General features: G+C 41.8%; 1 non-coding gene across 1 annotated transcript; it reads left to right on the top strand.

Moving 5' to 3' along the window:
• The first annotated feature begins 311 nt into the window (after positions 1-311).
• Trnaa-cgc (transfer RNA alanine (anticodon CGC)) lies at positions 312-384 on the top strand. The gene has a single exon. It is a non-coding gene; the product is annotated as a tRNA-Ala (tRNA).
• The last annotated feature ends 19,362 nt before the right edge of the window (positions 385-19,746 follow it).

The raw sequence follows: 19,746 nt of genomic DNA, 5'->3' as shown, positions 1-19,746 counted from the left end.
TCCCGCAAGAGGTTCGGACCCTGTTGTGCATCCGCAGTGAAGCTATAAAGGCAGTCGCGTCTACAAATGTATTAGATATGTATGTGTGGTAGACTTGGCCGACAAAACAAGAGAGAGAGAGACAGAGAGAGAGACACAGAGAGAAAGAGAGAGACTAGTTGCTGGTAAAAAAAAAATTTATTTCCAAGATTAACTCTCTCTCCTCCCGCTGCTGTTCAATGCTCGCAGTTATTATTAACTCCTCGCCCACTCTGTTTCATCATGTTGTTCATACACAGCGACTCCGTCGTCTAACCGAAGCACCTTTACCGAGCTGGGTGGCGCAGTGGTTAGCACACTGGACTCGCATTCGGGAGGACGACGGTTCAAACCCGTCTCCGGCCATGCTGATTTAGGTTTTCCGTGATTTTCCTAAATCGTTTCAGGCAAATGCCGGATGGTTCCTTTGAAAGGGCACTGCCGGTTTCCTTCCCCATCCTTCCCTAAATCGAGCTTGTGCTCCGTCTCTAATGACCTCGTTGTCGACGGGACGTTAAACACTAATCTCCTCCTCCTCCGAAGCACCTTTCAACGATTTTCGTACTCATAGTAACACATCGAAGAAAGCTTATTAATTTTGGGATCTCATAATATTTTGGAATTTTCTTTCGTAACTCATTTCCATTACCCTAGGAAAAGGCCAAAGAAAAGAAAAAAGGAAGGCAAAAAATTTAGTTGAGTGCAGTTATGACAGGACAAATTAGGCACTGACAACGTTTACTGCTCCTAAAAATTTTGCTACTGTCAGGCTTTCATGATGTTGAAGGTCTCTCGCAATCCTCCCGGTAGAAAAGCTCAGAAGATTTTCACCAAATCAGCGAAATGAAAAATTAAGCACTTCCCAGAATTATTGTTTTATCACTGCCTTTTAGGTCGAATTAATATAATGAGTTCTTTGAATTATGACTACGTGAAATTTTCACTCTTTTGTCTCGCTGTTGTGGCTGTACTCTGCGGAAATCTCTTTGATAATTGTAATTGCACTCTTCATCCTGCGACTGCCTTCATACGTAGAATTAAAATTAGTATTATATGTGTTTCTGTCTGTAGGTCATCGTCTCGTGGGATTTTAGGATAAGAGCTAAAACCCTAAAGCCCCACTACTGAAAAGGTGACCCCAAATCACATATATGGCGAATTAGTTACCCATTATACAAAATATCTCAGTAATGAAATACCAGCATCTGATTAGCAATGAGAAAGTATGGTCACTATAAAGATGGGAGATGTCCCAGAAGTGCCCACTGGCGAGCTGTCGAGTTAGATTACTTACGAGAGGCATTAGTGAACACAGTGTTGTCGTAGTGAGATTGAATATTATAATCCCCAAATCCTCGAAAAATAAGCGAAGAATATACCTATTCAAAAAAGCAGATAAAAATTCACTTGACGCCTTCATTCCATATTAATAATTCATTCCATATTAATAATATAAGTGCAGACCAGATGTGGCTTAAACTCAAAGAAATAATATCGGCAGCAATTGAGAGGTCTATACCAAATAAACTAACAAACGACGGAGCTGATCCTCCTTGGTACACAAAACGGGTTAGAACACTGTTGCAGAAACAACGAAACAAACATGCCAAATTTAAACAGACGCAAAACCCCAACATTGGCGGTCTCCTACAGGAGCTCGAAACTTAGCGCGGATTTCAATGCGAGACGCCTATAACAGTTTCCACAACGAAACTTTGTCTCGAAACCTGGCAGAAAATCCATAGAGATTCTGGTCGTATGTGAAGTATGTTAGCGGCAAGAGAAACAATCAATGCCTTCTCTGCGCGATAACAATGGAGATACTATCGAAGTCACAGATTTATTAAACACAGCCTTCCGAAATGCCTTCACAAATTTAGACGAAGTAAATATTCCAGAATAAGAATCGAGAACAGCTGCCAACATGAGTAACGTAGAAGTAAATATCCTCGGAGTAGTGAAGCAATTCAAATCACTGAATAAAAGCAAGTCTTCTGGTCCAGACTGTGTACCAATTAGGTTCCTTTCAGAGTATGCTGATGTATTAGCTCCGTGCTTAACAATCATATACAACCGTTCGCTCGACGAAAGATCCGTACCCAAAGACTGTAAAGTCGCACAGGTCACACCAATATTCAAGAAAGGTAGTACGAATAATCCACTAAATTACAGGCCCATATCGTTAACGTCGATATGCAGCAGGATTTTAGAACATATATTGTGGTCGAACATTATGAATTACCTCGAAGGAAACAGTCTATTGACACACAGTCACCACAGGTTTAGAAAACATCGTTCCTGTGAAACACAACTAGCTCTTTATTCACATGAACTGCTACTGACAAGGAATTTCGGATCCATTCCGTATTCCTGGATTTCCGGAAGGCTTTTGACACTGTACCACACAAGCGACTCGTAATAAAACTGTGTGCTTATGGAATATCGTCTCAGTTATATGACTGGATTTGCGATTTCCTGTTAGAGAGGTCACAGTTCGTAGTAATTGATGGAAATTCATCGAGTGAAAGAGAAGTAATTTCAGGCTTTCTCCAAGGTAGTGCTATAGGCCCTTTGCTGTTCTGTATCTGTATAAACGATTTGGGAGACAATCTGAGCAGCCGTCTTCGGTTGTTTGCAGATGACGCTGTCGCTTATCGACTAATAAAGTCATCAGAAGATCAAAACAAACTGCAAAACGATTTAGAAAAAAAAAAACATGTGAATGGTGCGAAAGGTGGCAGTTGACCCTAAATAACGAAAAGTGTGAGGTTATCCACATGAGTAATAAAAGGAACTCGTTAAACTTCGGTAACACGATAAATCAGTCTAATCTAAAATCCTTAAATTCAACTAAATACTTAGGTATTAAAATTACGAACAATTTGAATTGCAAGAAACACACAGAAAATGTTGTGGAGAAGGCTAACCAAAGACTGTGTTTTATTGGCAGGACGCTTATAAAATGTATCAGACATACTAAGGGAGACTGCCCACACGACGTTTGTCCGTCCTCTTTTAGAATACTACTGCGCGGTGTGGGATCCTTACCAGGTAGGACTGACGAAGTACATAGAAAAAGTTCAAAGAAAGGCAGCGCGTTTTGCAGTATCGTGAAATATGGGAGAGAGTGTCACAGAAATGATACAGGATTTGGGCTAGAAATCATTAAAAGAAAGGCGTTTTGCGTTGCGACTAAATCTTCTCACGATATTCCAGTCACAAACTTTCTCCTCCGAATGCAAAAATAGTTTGTTGACACCGACCTACATAGGGCGGAACGATCACCACGATAAAACAAGGGAAATCATTGCTCGTATGGGAAGATATAGGTGTTCATTCTTTCCGCGCGCTATACGAGATTGGAAGAATAGAGAATTGTGAAGGTGGTTCAATGAACCCTCTGCCAGGCACTTAAATGTGATTTGCAGAGTATCCATGTAGATGTAGATGTAGATGTAGAGAGGTTTCGTAGTGAACCGTTGCGTGATCGATAGCTCTCGCCTGGAACACGATCTTTGACGCGAAGGGGCGTGGCACGTTTGTCGGGAGTACGTTGAGACCGTTTCTCCGGATAGAAGCAGTGTCTGAAGCAGCACGGACAGCGCAGGTCTGCGGGGAAACAGATCGGCTGTTTGTTCTATCGCCCGTGTGACTTCCAAGTTGGTCTGGTTGAGCGTCCTCGAGACGTGAGGGCCCTGCAACGGAAACGGGAGTGGACACGTTATTCCCTTTGGCCGACCAGGTCTAGAGGCCACAACAAGAGGTGGAGTTTCTCCACGCCTACACCGGTATGATGGCCAACTCAAAAGATCTACTGCCATCTCTACATAAGGGTTAGTTTCCACTAAAATGAGGTGTCACAGGATGTGAGTACTGCTATGTTTGCGTACGTCTGGTTAAGGTTAACCATTAATACGCTCTCATCTGGAGATAGACTGGATCGACAGTCGAACAAAGGGTAACGGTTTGAAGGGCAGAGGAACAAAAGTGCTAAGGCAAGAGCCAAGGGAAAAAACCCCTGCGATAGTTAGGTCGGGTGGTAAGAGCAGTAGCGGACGTCTTGCTGCCTGCGATAGGTCACGCAAGGGTAGGCTCTGTTAGTAGTGGCTATCATGCATGTCTATACCTTTGACGTTGTGCGGTGCTGTTGCTCGACGGCTCCTGCTGGGTGCCTGTGTTGAACTCTCGGTCAGCGTCAGCAACCTGCAACAGCTAGGTTTATCATCGTTTTGTGTCCTATAGGTCATATATCAGATGCACAGTGTAGGATGATATTGGCGATTTGTTTGTGTGTCAGTGGGCGAGCTCGTCGGTTTCCCTGTTGTAGCCTGTTGGTCGGCTTTAATAGCAGCTGGTATTTCCAGTAAACTTTGCTGACATGCAGGAGCTTGCCGACATTTGTCGCTTGTTGGTGTATGTTAGCTTGCCATAGGTGGTTATGCCCTAGCTAGTAGGTCTAGAGGCGAGCGGTGGGTGGTCGTCGTCCACACGTATCCTGGCAGCTCCAATTTTTTCACTGTTTATCACCGTAATGCGGCTTTTTATGGTCGCTGAGTTCCTTCTAGTTCGTTGCTTCTGTGGCGAGACCACGCGGCATCCGTAAAGACTGATCTTGCTCTCCGCCGTGAGCGTGATACAGGAATTGTGACTGGTCCGCTTCCTGCGCGTGAGCCGGCCGCTGTAGCAGAGCGCTTCTAGGCGCTTCAGTCCGGAACCGCGCTGCTGCAACGGTCGCAGGTTCGAATCCTGCCTCGGGCATGGATGTGTGTGATGTCCTTACGTTAGGTAGGCTTAAGTAGTTCTAAGTCTAGGGGACCCATAGTGCTCAGAGCAATTTGAACGATTTACTGCGCGTGTTTGTACCTTGCTGCTTCTATATAGACTAGGTTCATCCTCTTCTTGTTGTTGTTGTTCCCTGTTCCTGTCTCTGGTCAGGGGATTTGAGGAACATTTCGCCCCTATCAAAATATAAAAAAAGGCTCTAAGCACTATGGGACTTAACATCAGAGGTCATCAGTCCCCTAGAACTTAGAACTACTTAAACCTAACTATCCTAAGGATATGACACACATCGATGCCCAAGGCAGGATTCGAACCTGCGACCGTAGCAGTCGCGGGTTTCCATACTGAAGCGCCTAGGACAGCTCGGCCACAACGGCCGGCAATAACTTCCATTTGTTTTGTGATTTGATGGTCTACTTTAAATTACGGGAGTTTTGTAAATTGCTCTAATGTTTAATGCGTCGTTATTTTTTGTGTCTGGTACGCTGTGCACTAAATCGCCTTCTTTAGTTATTTGGAGCCTGCAAGCTCATGCGCTTTACCGCCGAAAATCTTGTTGCATATATTTTGTGTTTACGTAAGTGAGGTTCATCAGTCAGGCGTTCGCGTCTTCCTTCCACATACGCGACCGTTTCCGCCTCGTGGCGTGATTTGAAGCTGAATGTCGGTTGGCCACTGAACTTCACTGTCGGATGTAAGTGGGGGTGGTTGCCTTGGACAGTTATTATCTTTTAGCGATTTTTCATAAATATTTTATCTGTGCAACCAGCGTGTAATCTGAGGACTGAAACGTTTATTCGTTTCACTTTAAAATTACGTCTCTGTTCATCAGGCTATCATTGTATATTTGCTACTTCGGGTGTGTTCCCACTGGTTGCTTTGAAAATGAGTGAGGCCAGCAACGTATCGGGCCTGCCCTACGTAATTTCGGTTCCATTAATCCCTGCTACATTGCCCGAGGTGCGATGGTTTCTTATCAAGGAACTTTAATTGTCTTTGTTCCCTTTTAATAAACCCCTTTTTAGGTAAACCTCAATTATTTCTTGTATTTTAGTCAAACACATTCAAGAAATGTTTATGGATTACTTGTCTGCTTCCTCAGAACCTTTGAAGAGATTATTATGTAACTTCAGTTGTTGAAATATTATTTTGCTTCTCTTATTAAAGTTTTCTATAAATATTTCAACAATAGTTACCAGTGGCCCACAACATTAATGTATTTTTGGAAAGAGAATAACAGTTGAGAGCAAGTAACTGAATGAACACAATAACCTTCTCTTATTTTATCTCACTGAAATGTCTGATAAATTGTTTATCGATTATCAGAAAGAATTTTTAAGTAATTTTATTTAATTATCAGTTTTGTCTTAATATCTCAAGTTACTGTTGGCCTAATTAATAAATTAATTATTCTGCTGGCAGGTGTTAATAAAAATTTTCACACGAATATGTTCAACTCCTATCTGGTCGGGTCCTTCCACTCCCAGTTAACCTCACTCCAGCAGTAACCCTTCTTCAGATCGAACAAGATAACAAAGACGTGAAGATTGTGTAGTGAAGACTGAGCCGTGCTGTGGCTCGCGTTGGTGCTGTTTGCAGGTTTCCGCCCTCTGTTGGAGGCCAGACGGTATCGTTTAGTTGGCACTTTTGCGGTTGTTTGTCTTCTTCTCGTGTTGAGTGGTGCCACTCGGTTTCGCATGCTTTGCCTGTCCGCTAATGGCAGCAGCGGCGGTTATCGACATGTAGTAACTGTAACTGTTGCCCTATCTTTGCGGTGACGTCGTTGTTTTTCCGGGTCGTGTGAGTGGGCCAGTTCGGCTGGGGACTCAGGAGGAGCCAGGTCCGCGCAGTGCCAGAACAAAGTAGGACTGAAGGCGGCACACATGGACTGCCCTGTGGAAGGGCTGTGGTTACGAGGGTGGACGACCTCGCCGTAAACCAGATCCGGCAAGCTTAAGATGAGTGCATTTCAGTCCAAGTAGACAAACCTCCACCACTGTGATATCTCGCGATTCTCCTGTGGCTTGGGTTCGTCTTGCTGCTCGTAGTGGCGCCGAGGTGAAGACGAGCGAGTGGAATGCTTTCTACTCTGGTGGTAGTGTTCCGTTTCTCGTTCCGGGCGCTCTAAACTCAGTATTGGTTGGTTGCTTTTTGGGGAAGGAGACCAGACAGCGAGGTCATCGGTCTCATCGGATTAGGGAAGGACGAGGAAGGAAGTCGGCCGTGCCCTTTGAAAGGAACCACCCCGGCATTTGCCTGGAGCGATTAAGGGAAATCACGGAAAACCTAAATCAGGATGGCCGTAACACAGTATTCTGGGGACGTAGTGCAGACCGCCGGTTCCAGCTTTCGCGTATTGTTCCATCGTTGCATTTGGTCTATCGGACGTCAGGTAGCTTCAGCAAGGTCATCATTAGCCATCCGTTAGACTGCTACTAGTCTGAGTTACCATCTTCGAAGTGAATGCAACTGTTGGCTGTCTATCTCATCGCTCGCGAAAGTGTTTGTTGTCGGACCTTCTCAGAGATCGATTCCTGGAGCACCGTCTGGATCAGACGCTTGTTTTTTTTTTTAAATTAATTTTGCTATTGTATTTGCTGTTTTACAACAGGTTTCAAATTTTTTTGATTGTCGTTCCTGGAGTGTAAGGCCTTAACATGATTGTGGTCGATTGCCTTAAAATTCTAATTTGGTATTTGTATCTACGCAGTAAGACTTTAAAACCTTATTTACTGCAATTCCTGGCGTCTGACACCGTCTGCTGTGTTTGTGGAGACTTGCCTTTAATATTTCAATACCCACAATTTGTATGTTGCAGCGAGTTTTAAACAATTCTTAATTTATTGCCGTTTCTGGCGTGTAGGGCCCTCTTACCAGATCACAGTGGCTTGCTTTTAAAACGTTATCTGCTGTATCTGTATGTAATGGTGATTTGCTAAATGCTAACTCACTGAAAACACTATTATTTACCTTGTTGTTTATTCTTTCACTAATGACGTGTCGTATTTTTTATTTATTGTTGAGTCTGGAATTATTGGTTTAAAATAAATTGTGTGTAATTGTAAAGGGCTACCAATAGTAACAGATTACGGCCCCGTCCACGACCGTAACCGAATCCTGCCTTCCCTTGACTACCACCAGGTTTCAAAGACTGTTCTATAGTTGCGTGCAGCAGGGTCGGATACTGACAGCTTTTCGATTGACACTGTGGCTTATAAGGAGTATCCACTCGCAAATCCTTCTTACACAGAACTTGAGGGCAGCTCTAGCACAACCACAAGTTATTTGCTCATTTCAAAACAGGTGTAACCTCCAAACAATTTAAATAAATATAACATTTACATTTGGTATAACCTCCCAACAATTTATTTCCATAACCTCGGAACAAAAACGTGACTAACCTCTCAATAAAATTGTGGCTCACATATAACCTTTCAATAATTAACTGAATGTGAATTTAAGGTGGTAAATTTTGGATGTCAGCAGTGCTGCGTCATGGCCCCTGAAAGATCATTCTGAATAAATTCTTACCTCAATGAAGTCGCCGGATAACGCGTATATATCTGCTCGTATAAGAAATTTTACTGGCACAGGCCAGTGCAATGCTGGCCGCTAGATTTGTCATGTATAAAAAGAAACAACCGATTTTTCTTTACGATAATCGGGATGACCATGGTTAGGAGAAATTAGTAAAATCTTTAAATTCAGATGAATGACTGTCAAAAGTTATTTTTATAAGAAAGATTATTATTGAAAGATTTCTTAAAAACATTTACATGGGACTTGATATAACAATAGTACAAAATCAGTTGTTACAAATTGCATATGCACCCAGCTGCTTTTACCTTATACTGCATCGCTCAGCCACCGCCATCGCTGTCCGCTACCGACCCAACCGCCCGACTGCGAGCTACTACTCCTACTGCAGCCAACACTGCTCTCTAGTCTGCGATTCTATTATAGCTTACATATCGTAGGCAGCACGTGAGCAATCCAACGAAATCACGTCTGCTCGAGAGCGCTAGCAATAAATTTCTTAGTCATGGACCCCTTACATAACCCTCCACTGGGGTGTGGGGGTCGGGGGGGGGGGGGGAGGGGTTAAAATCAATTAGACTTGCCATCAGCAACAATTTTTTCTATAATCTACTTAGTTCACTAAGTCTACAGTCACAGGGTATATAGTACAGAACGTATTTAGAAATTAAATAGAGTGCGCACACACTGAGTACAGAACATACTAAGAAATGAACTAGAGTGCACACGCACTGAGTACAGACCATATTAAGAAATGACAGAGTGTATACGCAATGGGTACAGAACATGAAATAGAGTGTACATGCACTGTATAAGTCTTTATCACTTTACAAGAATTTAAACACATTGAGAAATGAAACAAAGTGCACACACACTACATCTACATCTACAGTTATACTCCGCAAGCCACCCAACGGTGTGTGGCGGAGGGCACTTTACGTGCCACTGTCATTACCTCTCTTTCCTGTTCCAGTCTCGTATGGTTCGCGGGAAGAAAGAGTCTGAAAGCCTCCGTGCGCGCTCTAATCTCTCTAATTTTACATTCGTGATCTCCTCGGGATGTATAAGTAGGGGGAAGCAATATATTCGATACCTCATCCAGAAACGCACCCTCTCGAAACCTGGCGAGCAAGCTACACCGCGATGCAGAGCGCCTCTCTTGCAGAGATTGCCACTTGAGTTTGTTAAACATCTCCGTAACGCTATCACGGTTACCAAATAACCCTGTGACGAAACGCGCCGCTCTTCTTTGGATCTTCTCTATCTCCTCCGTCAACCCGATCTGGTACGGATCCCACACTGATGAGCACTACTCAAGTATAGGTCGAACGAGTGTTTTGTAAGCCACCTGCTTTGTTGATGGACTACATTTTCTAAGGACTCTGCATAAGGACACTGTACAAGTCTTTACCATTTTACAAGAATTTAAACATTTTCAGGAATGAAATAAAGTGTACACGCACTGTATAAGTTTTTAGCATTTCATAATAACTAGCGAAGGAATGGGAAGGATAGCATCATGGTTGTAGCACAGTGGGCTGCACATAGCTGCATAGTCCATATCTTTCTACAGAAGCACAACACAAAGTGAGACAGTCTGAAGTTCTCTTCCCTGAAGTATTTATCACTGTAGCCAAGACACTGAAATGTATTAATATTGTATGTTATCAGTTTGGTAGTACATTAGGTACACCAAACAGTAGAACCATAATGACATCTCCTTCGGTCAGAGTGGTGGAAAGCTTGATGTCAACACCACATTCTTCTAGAATCCATACTTCAACATTAACGTAGAATTAGTGCAAAAACCAAATGTAGTGCTCCATGATCATGAGGATGGACAGGACATACGGATATCGTAGTAATTGCTGGTAATTAGGTCAGAAAGTGAAGGGTACATTAAGTCTTATGCTAGTCATGATTCAGAACTACACTAGTGTATCATCCGATTTGAATAATTATTGGCACTCATTGGCCAGTTACAAAGCATGTATGTTGTATATTGTTAAGAAGTCAGCTCATTATAGTAATTATTGGAATCAAAAGTCATCTCATTACAGTTATCGGCACTCGTTGTCTAGTTACAAAGCGTTTGTGTAGTATTATAAATCATTACTCATAAGTCATCTCATTACAGTAATTATAAAGAAAATGCCTAAATCTGGTAAATGCCCAAACAACATATAATGTTTCAAGTTCTGTAACAGAATAATTGTGTTCAACAAGTGACAGAATTCGAGTTGCAAAGGCGATGTTTTTAATTACTGTAGTATCGTCTTCTTCAATTTTCTGAAAAATGTGTACGCGTAAAGCGGTGTTGAGAACTGTCGGTGGAAATGGAAAAATTTCTGGTAGGATCTGTGTGATAAAAGTGGTGCGTTCAACAAGCCACGTTTCACATAAACAAATTCAGACTGTGCTTGGCTATCCCAGGACCAAATAGCTTTTTTTCCCGTCATTTGGCATAATCTAGGGGTGTCTACAGCAGAGTAATGAATAAATTTATGGAAACAGTTAATTAATCGCAGAAAGCTGCATAGTTGTTTCTTCGTCGTTGGAACAGTAATGTCACGTAAAACTTGAAGTTTTTCCGGGTCATGAGCAATGCCTTCTGCTGAAATTACATATCCTAGAAATTCTATAGAAGTTTTGCCAAAGTGTGATTTGCTAAGATTAACTGTGAGTCCTTGTGCACGAAAAGAATGCAACAGTGTTCAATAATCAAATTGTGTTCCGACCAGTTAGTTTCTGCGATAAGGATGTCGTCTACATACGTTGTTATTCTTTATTTAAGTTCTGTCGGAAGAATAGTATTCAAACCGCGAATAAATGCTGCTGAAGAAATTGCTATACCGAACGGTAATTTTCAAAATCGATAACAATCACCAAACCAGAGAAATGCTTTGTACTTTCTGCAGTTCGGATGGAGCCGAATTTGCCAAAATCCCGATTTTAAATCTAATGTGGAATAAATAGCAATACCATGAAATTTCTGTAGAAGTTCTTCTAGTGTCAGTGGGCGATCTGTTTCATTGATAATAATGTCGTTGACATGACGCGAATCAAGTACGAGGCGAAGTGAGCCATTCTTTTTCTTAACAGTATGGAGCGGGTTTATGTACGGACTAACCGCCGGTTCAGTAACTGCTTGGTCTAGCATAGCTTGTAATTCTTTCTTAACTTGTTCTCTGTGAATACATGGAATGGAATAATGGTTGGCTTTAAATGTGTCGTGCTGTTTAACTTGAAATTCATACATAAAACGGGACATAGTACCACGAATGTTGCCAAAAACTGGAGCTTGCTGTAAAAGAATTTTGCGTAGCTGCGTACGTTCGTCATATATTTGCACTGCTCTGTTTTACTTTATCAGAAACCATTTGGGTAACGTCATAATCGGCTTCGTCTGGTGTATTGTAGTTGCGTACATATGTATCTGTGAACAATGTGAAATTACCTCTGTCCGATTAATTGCTCGTTATTCTGCAGATAAAGCGTGCTGAAATTCTAATTCCAGTTGTACCTTTTCATCCTTTAACATTAAATAGGAATTTTGAAAGTCAATAATTTGTTCATGTTGTACCAAAAAATTCGTAACTAAAATAACGTCTGTTGTCAATAAGGGAACAATCCCAAAATGTGTGTGGAACGTATGACCTGCAATGCAAAATGATAAGTGTGTCTGTAATTTCACATCTACTCCTTTACCAGATACTACTCCTTTTACTTTAGTTTTGCCTAATGGTAACGTAGGATAATTATTCTCTTTGTTACATTCGTTGGAAGTTTCTTCCTTTATAGCTGACATAGGTGATCCAGAATCGATTACTGCTGAAAATGTGGATGATCCAATCTTTACTACAATAACAAGGTGGGAAATTGTTTTTTGTAAAACTGGTTTTTCATGCAAAAGTGTGTCTTGGATGTCGTCAAAAGTAATAACATTTTCATGAACAATATTCTGTGTGTCAAAAGTATTTCTTACGTTGCTGGAAGATGCAACCTGTACTATATCCAGTCAAATTCTTTCTGACCTGCTGTTATTTGCAGGAGGATGGTTCAAATGGCTCTGAGCACTATGGGACTTAACATCTGAGGTCATCAGTCCCCTAGGTTCGGGATGATATCTACTGTCTGGTTCATTCATGATAATCTGTTGTGGATGATTCTGCAGCTGATACGACCTACCATTATCAAATGTACGCTGAAAACTGTGCTCATTACTTTTAAGTCTGTCATGAAAGTTATTGCTATACGGCGCGTTGCGGTAAGAGTTGAAATTATGTGTCTTCTGTACGTAGTGATTTCCTAGTTGCTGTGTATTACTGTTTGGCGGAGCCGACGCACGTGTAGGCGGAGAAACATTAAAGCTTGGTTGACCTTGCACATTACGTTGTTGGTTAGGTATGCCAAAATGTGTATGCTGTTATTGATAATTTTGAAGATACTGATAATTAAAATTTTGTCTGCTATTAAAGTACTGGTGGTTGTCATTTCTAGAGCGTCTAACACCTTTGCTATTAAAATAGCGTGGCTGATCGTAATTACTGTATGCTTGTTGGCCTTGGTTATGTTGTGAAAAATTTTCGTTTATGAAGGAATAATCTGATTGCTGAACTTCCAGAAGCTGTAACAGATTTCTAAATGCTGAAATATTTTCTTTCTACTGTCCTGTTAAAAGTGATACTCTTAACGATCGTGGTAATTTTGAAATACACAATTGGATATGTGCTAATTCAATATATTGCTCACATAAATATTGGTTTTGTTGTACCATATGTTCAAGAAATTGCGTGACAGTGGGAAAATTTGAGTTCTCATAATTCGGTAAACTAGTTAACTGATTCTTGATACCGCGCTGTGTCGTTTTGGACCAATACGCTGACAGAAAAGCATTCTGAAATTCTTCCAGCGAATAACATTGTCTCGCGATCGGTCTCATACGAGTTGCTGGTCCGCCTTCCAAAAAACTGCAAATAAATTAAAGTTTGTGTGTTACGGGCCAAGTTGATGGAAAAGCAAAACTAAATTGTTGTATCCAGTCCAAAGGCAGAATCTGTGTTCTGTCATTTTTAAATACCTTAAATTTCCTAACGGATAGAAAGTGCTTGTAATCAAAATTATCGTCTCTGAATGTCTCAGCAGATTCTTGACTGCATGAGACTCTATTTGTCTGCGTCTGTTCGGAATCTAAGTCACGTACTCTCTGTAAATTACTTAAATTATACTGGCTGTGTGAGTGTGACAAATGTTCAAGATGTGGCATATGCTGTGACGTGTTAGAGGCTGAAACATTTTTCATTTCTGTCACTTCTTGCCGTAAAGATGACAATTTTCTACGCAATGTATTGTTGGACGAAATTATCTCACTGATTGTCTGCTGTAAATTTTGGAATTCGGGTGTTTGATTGAACGAAATTGGTGAGGTATCGTCTGATTTGGTGTCACTGTTATTTTCGATAACGTCAATACGACTGGCCAATTCATCAAATTTTTCAGTCAGTGCTTTTACCTGATCGTCATTTTTAGTCTCACAAGCATCAATTTGTTTTTGCATTTTAAGTGTGGTTTTGTTTAATTTCGTAACGTCTGCTTTAATGGCATCCGGATCCTGTATTAATTCCAATTGTTCAAGTCTACTGGTCACTGTCTGAAAGTCTATTGTGTGTGTGTCTGTTTTTGTTTTAAGATCGGAGATTTCACCATGCAATTCGGTGTTCAACTGTTTGATAGTATTTCTTTCGTCTGACACTGTAGCAATGTTGTTGTCTACGTATGTTTTTGCTTTCGTAAACAACTTACGCTTATCTTCCTGTCTCTGTGTAGTAATTGTTTCCATGACTTGTTTCTTTACTTTGTTGTGTTCCTGTATGAAACTGTGGTGACGCATTTCACTGTTTTGTAGGTGGTAATTAAAACGTTCGTCAATCTGCTTGTTCTGTTGTTTATATTTCTTGTCGACTTTCTCATCCAGAGTGCGTGAAAGTTCTGCTGACATTAATTTAAACTCGTCCCGTAACTGTGTTGCGTTTTCTGAACATTGTTTAGCAACTGCACTGATTTAATCTCTAAGTAATTTTGTTGTGTCCGCATGTGTAGTACGTAATTTCTGTGCAACGGATCTAATTTCTTCACTACTATTCCTAGCACAAGCTAGGGCTGGAAGAAAGTGAAAAGAAACAGATGCAAGTTAGCTCAATAAGAATTTGAGCCTCTGTCCTGGCCATACGAACAATACGAGACTGGAATAGAAGGGAGAACCAATAGAGGTACTCAGGGTACGCTCCGCCACACACCGTCAGGTGGCTTGCGGAGTATGGATGTAGATGTAGATGTAGATGCTAAAATTGTTTGCTTTCAGATGGCGAGTCACTTTCTTACGTAAAATTTAACTGAACGCCCAGTATGGAACTCAAATATTGACCATTTGTAACCTGTGGATGCACCCTTTGGGTACGAGAGCTACTCAATGTATTATGATATTTATGTAAATTGCATTGTTCTGTTCAATGGCATATAAGGTGTATTTCTTAAAAAGTGTACTAACATATTGTATGTGTTTAATTAATAAGCTTTTTGTGTTGTCGTTCTGCACTTTAATAGTCCAAACCTCGTTCCACTACACCCTGTGGAATACCGTACGACTGGAAAAAAAGGAGATAGCTATAGTTTTCAATGAGAGTCACAGGCCAGGTGCGCACATTTTCAGACATTTATCACGTAAATTTGTCCTAGAGTTTTGGAACTGTCTCGTAACTCTTCATGATGTGGTTTTTCATCACACTCCTCTGCATTCACTAGAATCCCAGGGAATTTTTGTTCCTCACAAGTTCCAGAAAAATGTACACAACAAAGAAGATGCCGTTTCTATTGACTTCCGGAAGGCCTTAGGTATCATTCCACGTTGCCACTTTGTATTTTTATAACTGATCTTTCCCAGATTAGCTATACAGATAGTTCATTAGTATATTTCTTATGCAAGCACACAAGGCAGCATAACAAACTCATCGATGTCACAAGTAGGACAAGTGCGAGCAACGGAGGCAGTATACTGGTGCGGCTGACGGCGTTGAACTGATGAGTACGAAACGTTTTTAGATGTTGCTGTGACTCTGAACGTTAGTGCTGCTTTGAGATGAAGAGACTGTCACAGAACAGGAAGTCGTAGAAGGCTGCATCGGCAGAGAGAAAAAAAATGGCCAGGTATGAGGAGGAGTCGCACTCTGAAGCTTCTTCACAAACTTGGTTTCGTATGCAGACATTTCGTGCGTACCGACAATCGAGAATGTCGATGATTTTTACCTACTAAAGACATTTGTACTGGCAAGATATCGCTCCTTGGAATTTCAGGACTTGCGGGAAAGTTTTAATCTTAAGTGCGAAGTCGGATAACAAATGACAAAAGAAATATTATTTCGTGTTTTACAATTTTTTCCCTTTATTTCCACTGTGAAGCCATCCTTCTTGCAAAATTTCATGGTTCTAGTTCAACAGGAAATACCCTGTAAGTTCTGATGAGTCGGTTTGTGAGCATCAAAATATGTTACATACCTGGCCACATCTTTTGAGTGCCTTGTTTTAGAAGTCTAACGATTTTACTACACTAAGGAACCATGTGACACAAATTTCAACTTGATGTGGACCATGTGACATACATTTCAACAAGGAAAGGTATACGTCTAAAACAGTACCTAGAACATGGAACAGGGGAACAGGAAGTCGTGTGGTAAGACAAGAAGAAACAACCAGCGTCGCACTAGAGCAGATCTGGTCGAGATTTCAGCTACCGGGCCGTGTCCGGGCCCTAGGGCCAAAGCGCTCAGTCTCGTTTTACACTCCACCCTCGCCATGCCACGTTGTCTAGCCTCGAGGAGGGGAAGGGGGAGAGGGGGAAACAGCGAATGAGCTGCATTTAAATGGCAGTACAGTCGTACTGCATGTGAATTAGTTTTATATTTCACATTTATCAACAATACAGAACACAAAAGAAACAATTTTCGGTATTAATTAATTATTTCTGACACGCTGAATACATAACTTTTATCTGGTACAAACTACTGGCATACAGACAAACACAGGCAATTTCACAGATTTCACACCCAAGGTGCCACGTAATCGTGAATTATTTTGTTTAATCGAAAAAAAGTGTTGTCCACAAATATGTCGATCGGATTATTGTAGCGCTTTTGCAACCTCATTATGGGGACTCGGAAAATCTACCTGAAATAGCGATGTAGATGTCTTGGACAAACATAAAAAGGTTTGTAATTAAAACTGTCAGTTACATCTGCACATGCACAAGGGTGCTGCCAACTAAAACGGGAAATGATCTCGAAAACCTTTTTAAGGTTGACATCGTCATCAAAACCTTTATAAAACTATCTCTGTAATTCTTGCAAGGCCACAATGAGCCACGCACTTTGATTGAAATGGCTCTCAGCACTATGGGACTTAAATATCTGAAGTCATTAGTCCTCTAGAACTTAGAACTACTTAAACCTAACTAACCTAAGGACATCACACACGTCCATGCCCGAGGTAGGATTCGAGCCTACGACCGTAGCAATAGCGCGGTTCCCGACTGAAGCACCTAGAACCGCTTGGCCACAACAGAGGACCCACGCACTTTCCTTAACGTCAATGAGCTTAGGGAACTGTACTGTTTTTGTCAGAATGGTACCTTGCAATGTTCAAATGGCTCTATGCACTATGGGACTTAACATCTGAGGTCATGTTAGGTTTAAGTAGTTCTAAGTTCTAGGGGACCGATGTCCTCAGATGTTAAGTCCCATAGTGCTTAGAGCCTTTTTTTTGGAAGCTATTATATTTTGATAGGGGCGAAATGTTCCTCAAATCTCCTGACCAGAGACAGGAACAGGGAACAAAAACAGCAAGAGGATGAACCCAGTCTATATAGAAGCAGCTAGGTATAAACACGCGCAGGAAATCGTTCAAATTGCTCTGAGCACTATGGGTCCCATAGACTTGGAACTACTTAAACCGAACTAACCTAAGGACATCACACACGTCCATGCCCGAGGCAGGATTCGAACCTGCGAGCGTAGCGGCAGTGCGGTTCCAGACTAAAGCGCCTAGAACCGCTCGGCCACAGCGGCCGCCCTTTGCAATGTCTTGCCGTGGGCAGTGTGCAGTCAGGTCACTTAAAATGAGCCGCGTGGGATTAGCCGAGCGGTCTAGGGCGCTGCAGTCATGGACTGTGCGGAGGGCCCCTGTGGAGGTTCGAGTCCTCCCTCGGGCATGGGATTGTGTGTTTGTCCTTAGGATAATTTAGGTTAAGTAGTGTGGAAGCTTAGGGACTGATGACCTTAGCAGTTAAGTCCCACAAGATTTCACACACATTTGTGAAATCCATTCTGGATCTTCTAATTTTCGTTCCTACACTCCTTTTTCCTTCATAAATTCAACAATAGTAAGATTTAAATCGACGCACTTTGCGATAATATATGAAGTCTCCATATTCATCATTTATTTCCCTTGAAAAAAATGAAAATGGAATAATAAGTACGCCTTCAGAAAGTTTACTATTTGTTCCACCAATTTCTTTAAGTGATTCAGTCTAAAAATTTAGCACAAAGTGCTTCTTGATATGCAGAACAATAGATTCTGTCTGTCGATCACTGCAACTTTTTGTTCTCTCATTGCCATCTAAAAGTTTAAATTCTTTCTACAAGGCACTATAATGTTGTTTTGTAGCAAATAAGCAGTACCCGTTGCTTATGCGAATTGAGAATTCTCATTCTTCTGCCATTCCCATTTATTTTGAAGGATTGTGTGGCGATAGACACTAGATGATCACTAGATCATTTTTGTGTGAACTGCCAATGGACCTTTGGACGTCCTTTACACCATGAACAAACAGCGAAGGATAAACAGCGTTGCCACTACGATTCTGCCGAACTTAGAGAGTTGTGCCGACTGCAAAATGCCGCGCCGCAATACTAAATCGAATGTCGCACTGTTCCGGGTACTTCCGAGAAGAATCGACAAAAGCCGAGTGACACGCCGGGCTGCACACGCTGTACGCGCGCAGAGGGATCTGTAGAGGGTAAAAATTGTAGCAAAAGGCAGCATTTGGAACATATACATTACAACTGGGCATGAGGAAATTTGTGCATGACATAATTCCGTGGCTGTCATTATCAAACCAGTGTGAAGACCGTTTTATAAAGTTCTAGTTGAATTTGAGCTCAGCAAAGTTCTTAACACATGTGTAGCCGCCCGGCGTCCTAACATTCTAATAACGTTCATTCACTTTCCAGAGCAACAGTTCAAAAGCGTGTAGTCTTATTGCTACTTGCCGTTCATATCGGAGCCGTGGTCGCGAAAATAACTATTGCAAAAAGAAGTTCTGGTTAAAGAGTAGTGCCACTTACCGAATGTGTCAGTGGTTTGTGCTTCATGAACAGTAAAGCCATTTACGAAACTTTGCAATGATACTGAGCTATATTGTACCGTGATTTCGGATACAACTGCTCCCGTCTTCTGTAACGTGAACAACAGTTACGTAAATAATATCGACATTCCAGTATGTGTGTCGTGTCAGACAAACTATACGTAGACTATCAGTGTGAGAGGAAGTCTACGCTAAATGACAATACACTACTGGCCATTAAAATTGCTACACCACGAACATGACGTGCTACAGACGCGAAATTTAACAGACAGGAAGAAAATGCTGTGATATGCAAATGATTAGCTTTTCAGAGTATTCACACAATGTTGGCGCCGGTGGTGACATCTACAACGTGCTGACATGAGGAAAGTATCCAACCGATTTCTCATACACAAACAGCAGTTGACCGGCGTTGCCTGGTGAAACGTTGTTGTGATGCCTCGTGTAAGGAGGAGAAATCCGTACCTTCACGTTTCCGACTTTGATAAAGGTCGGATTGTAGCCTATCGCGATTGCGGTTTATAGTATCGCGACATTGGTGCTCACGTTGGTCGAGATCCAATGACTATTAGCAGAATATGGAATCGGTGGGTTCAAGAGGGTAATACGGAACGCCATGCTGGATCCCAACGGCCTCGTATCTCTAGCAATAGAGATGACAGGCATCTTATCCGCATGGCTGTAACGGATCGTGCAGCCACGTCTCGATCCCTGAGTCAACAGATGGGCACGTTTCCAAGACAACAACCATCTGCACGAACAGTTCGACGACGTTTGCAGCAGCATGGACTATCAGCTCGGAGACCATGGCTGTGGTTACCCTTGACACTGCATCACAGACAGGAACTCCTTGGATGTTGTACTCAACGACGAACCTGGATGCACGAAAGGCAAAACGTCATTTTTTCTGATAATCCAGGTTCTGTTTACAGCGTTTCGCGACATCGCGGTGAACGCCCATTGGAAGCGTGTATTCGTCATCGCCATACTGGCGT

Source organism: Schistocerca gregaria, chromosome 4, assembly GCF_023897955.1.
Source record: "Schistocerca gregaria isolate iqSchGreg1 chromosome 4, iqSchGreg1.2, whole genome shotgun sequence".
NCBI lineage: Eukaryota > Metazoa > Arthropoda > Insecta > Orthoptera > Acrididae > Schistocerca > Schistocerca gregaria.
The sequence above is the reverse complement of the archived record's forward strand: the minus strand, read 5'-3'. Positions and strand labels throughout refer to the sequence as shown.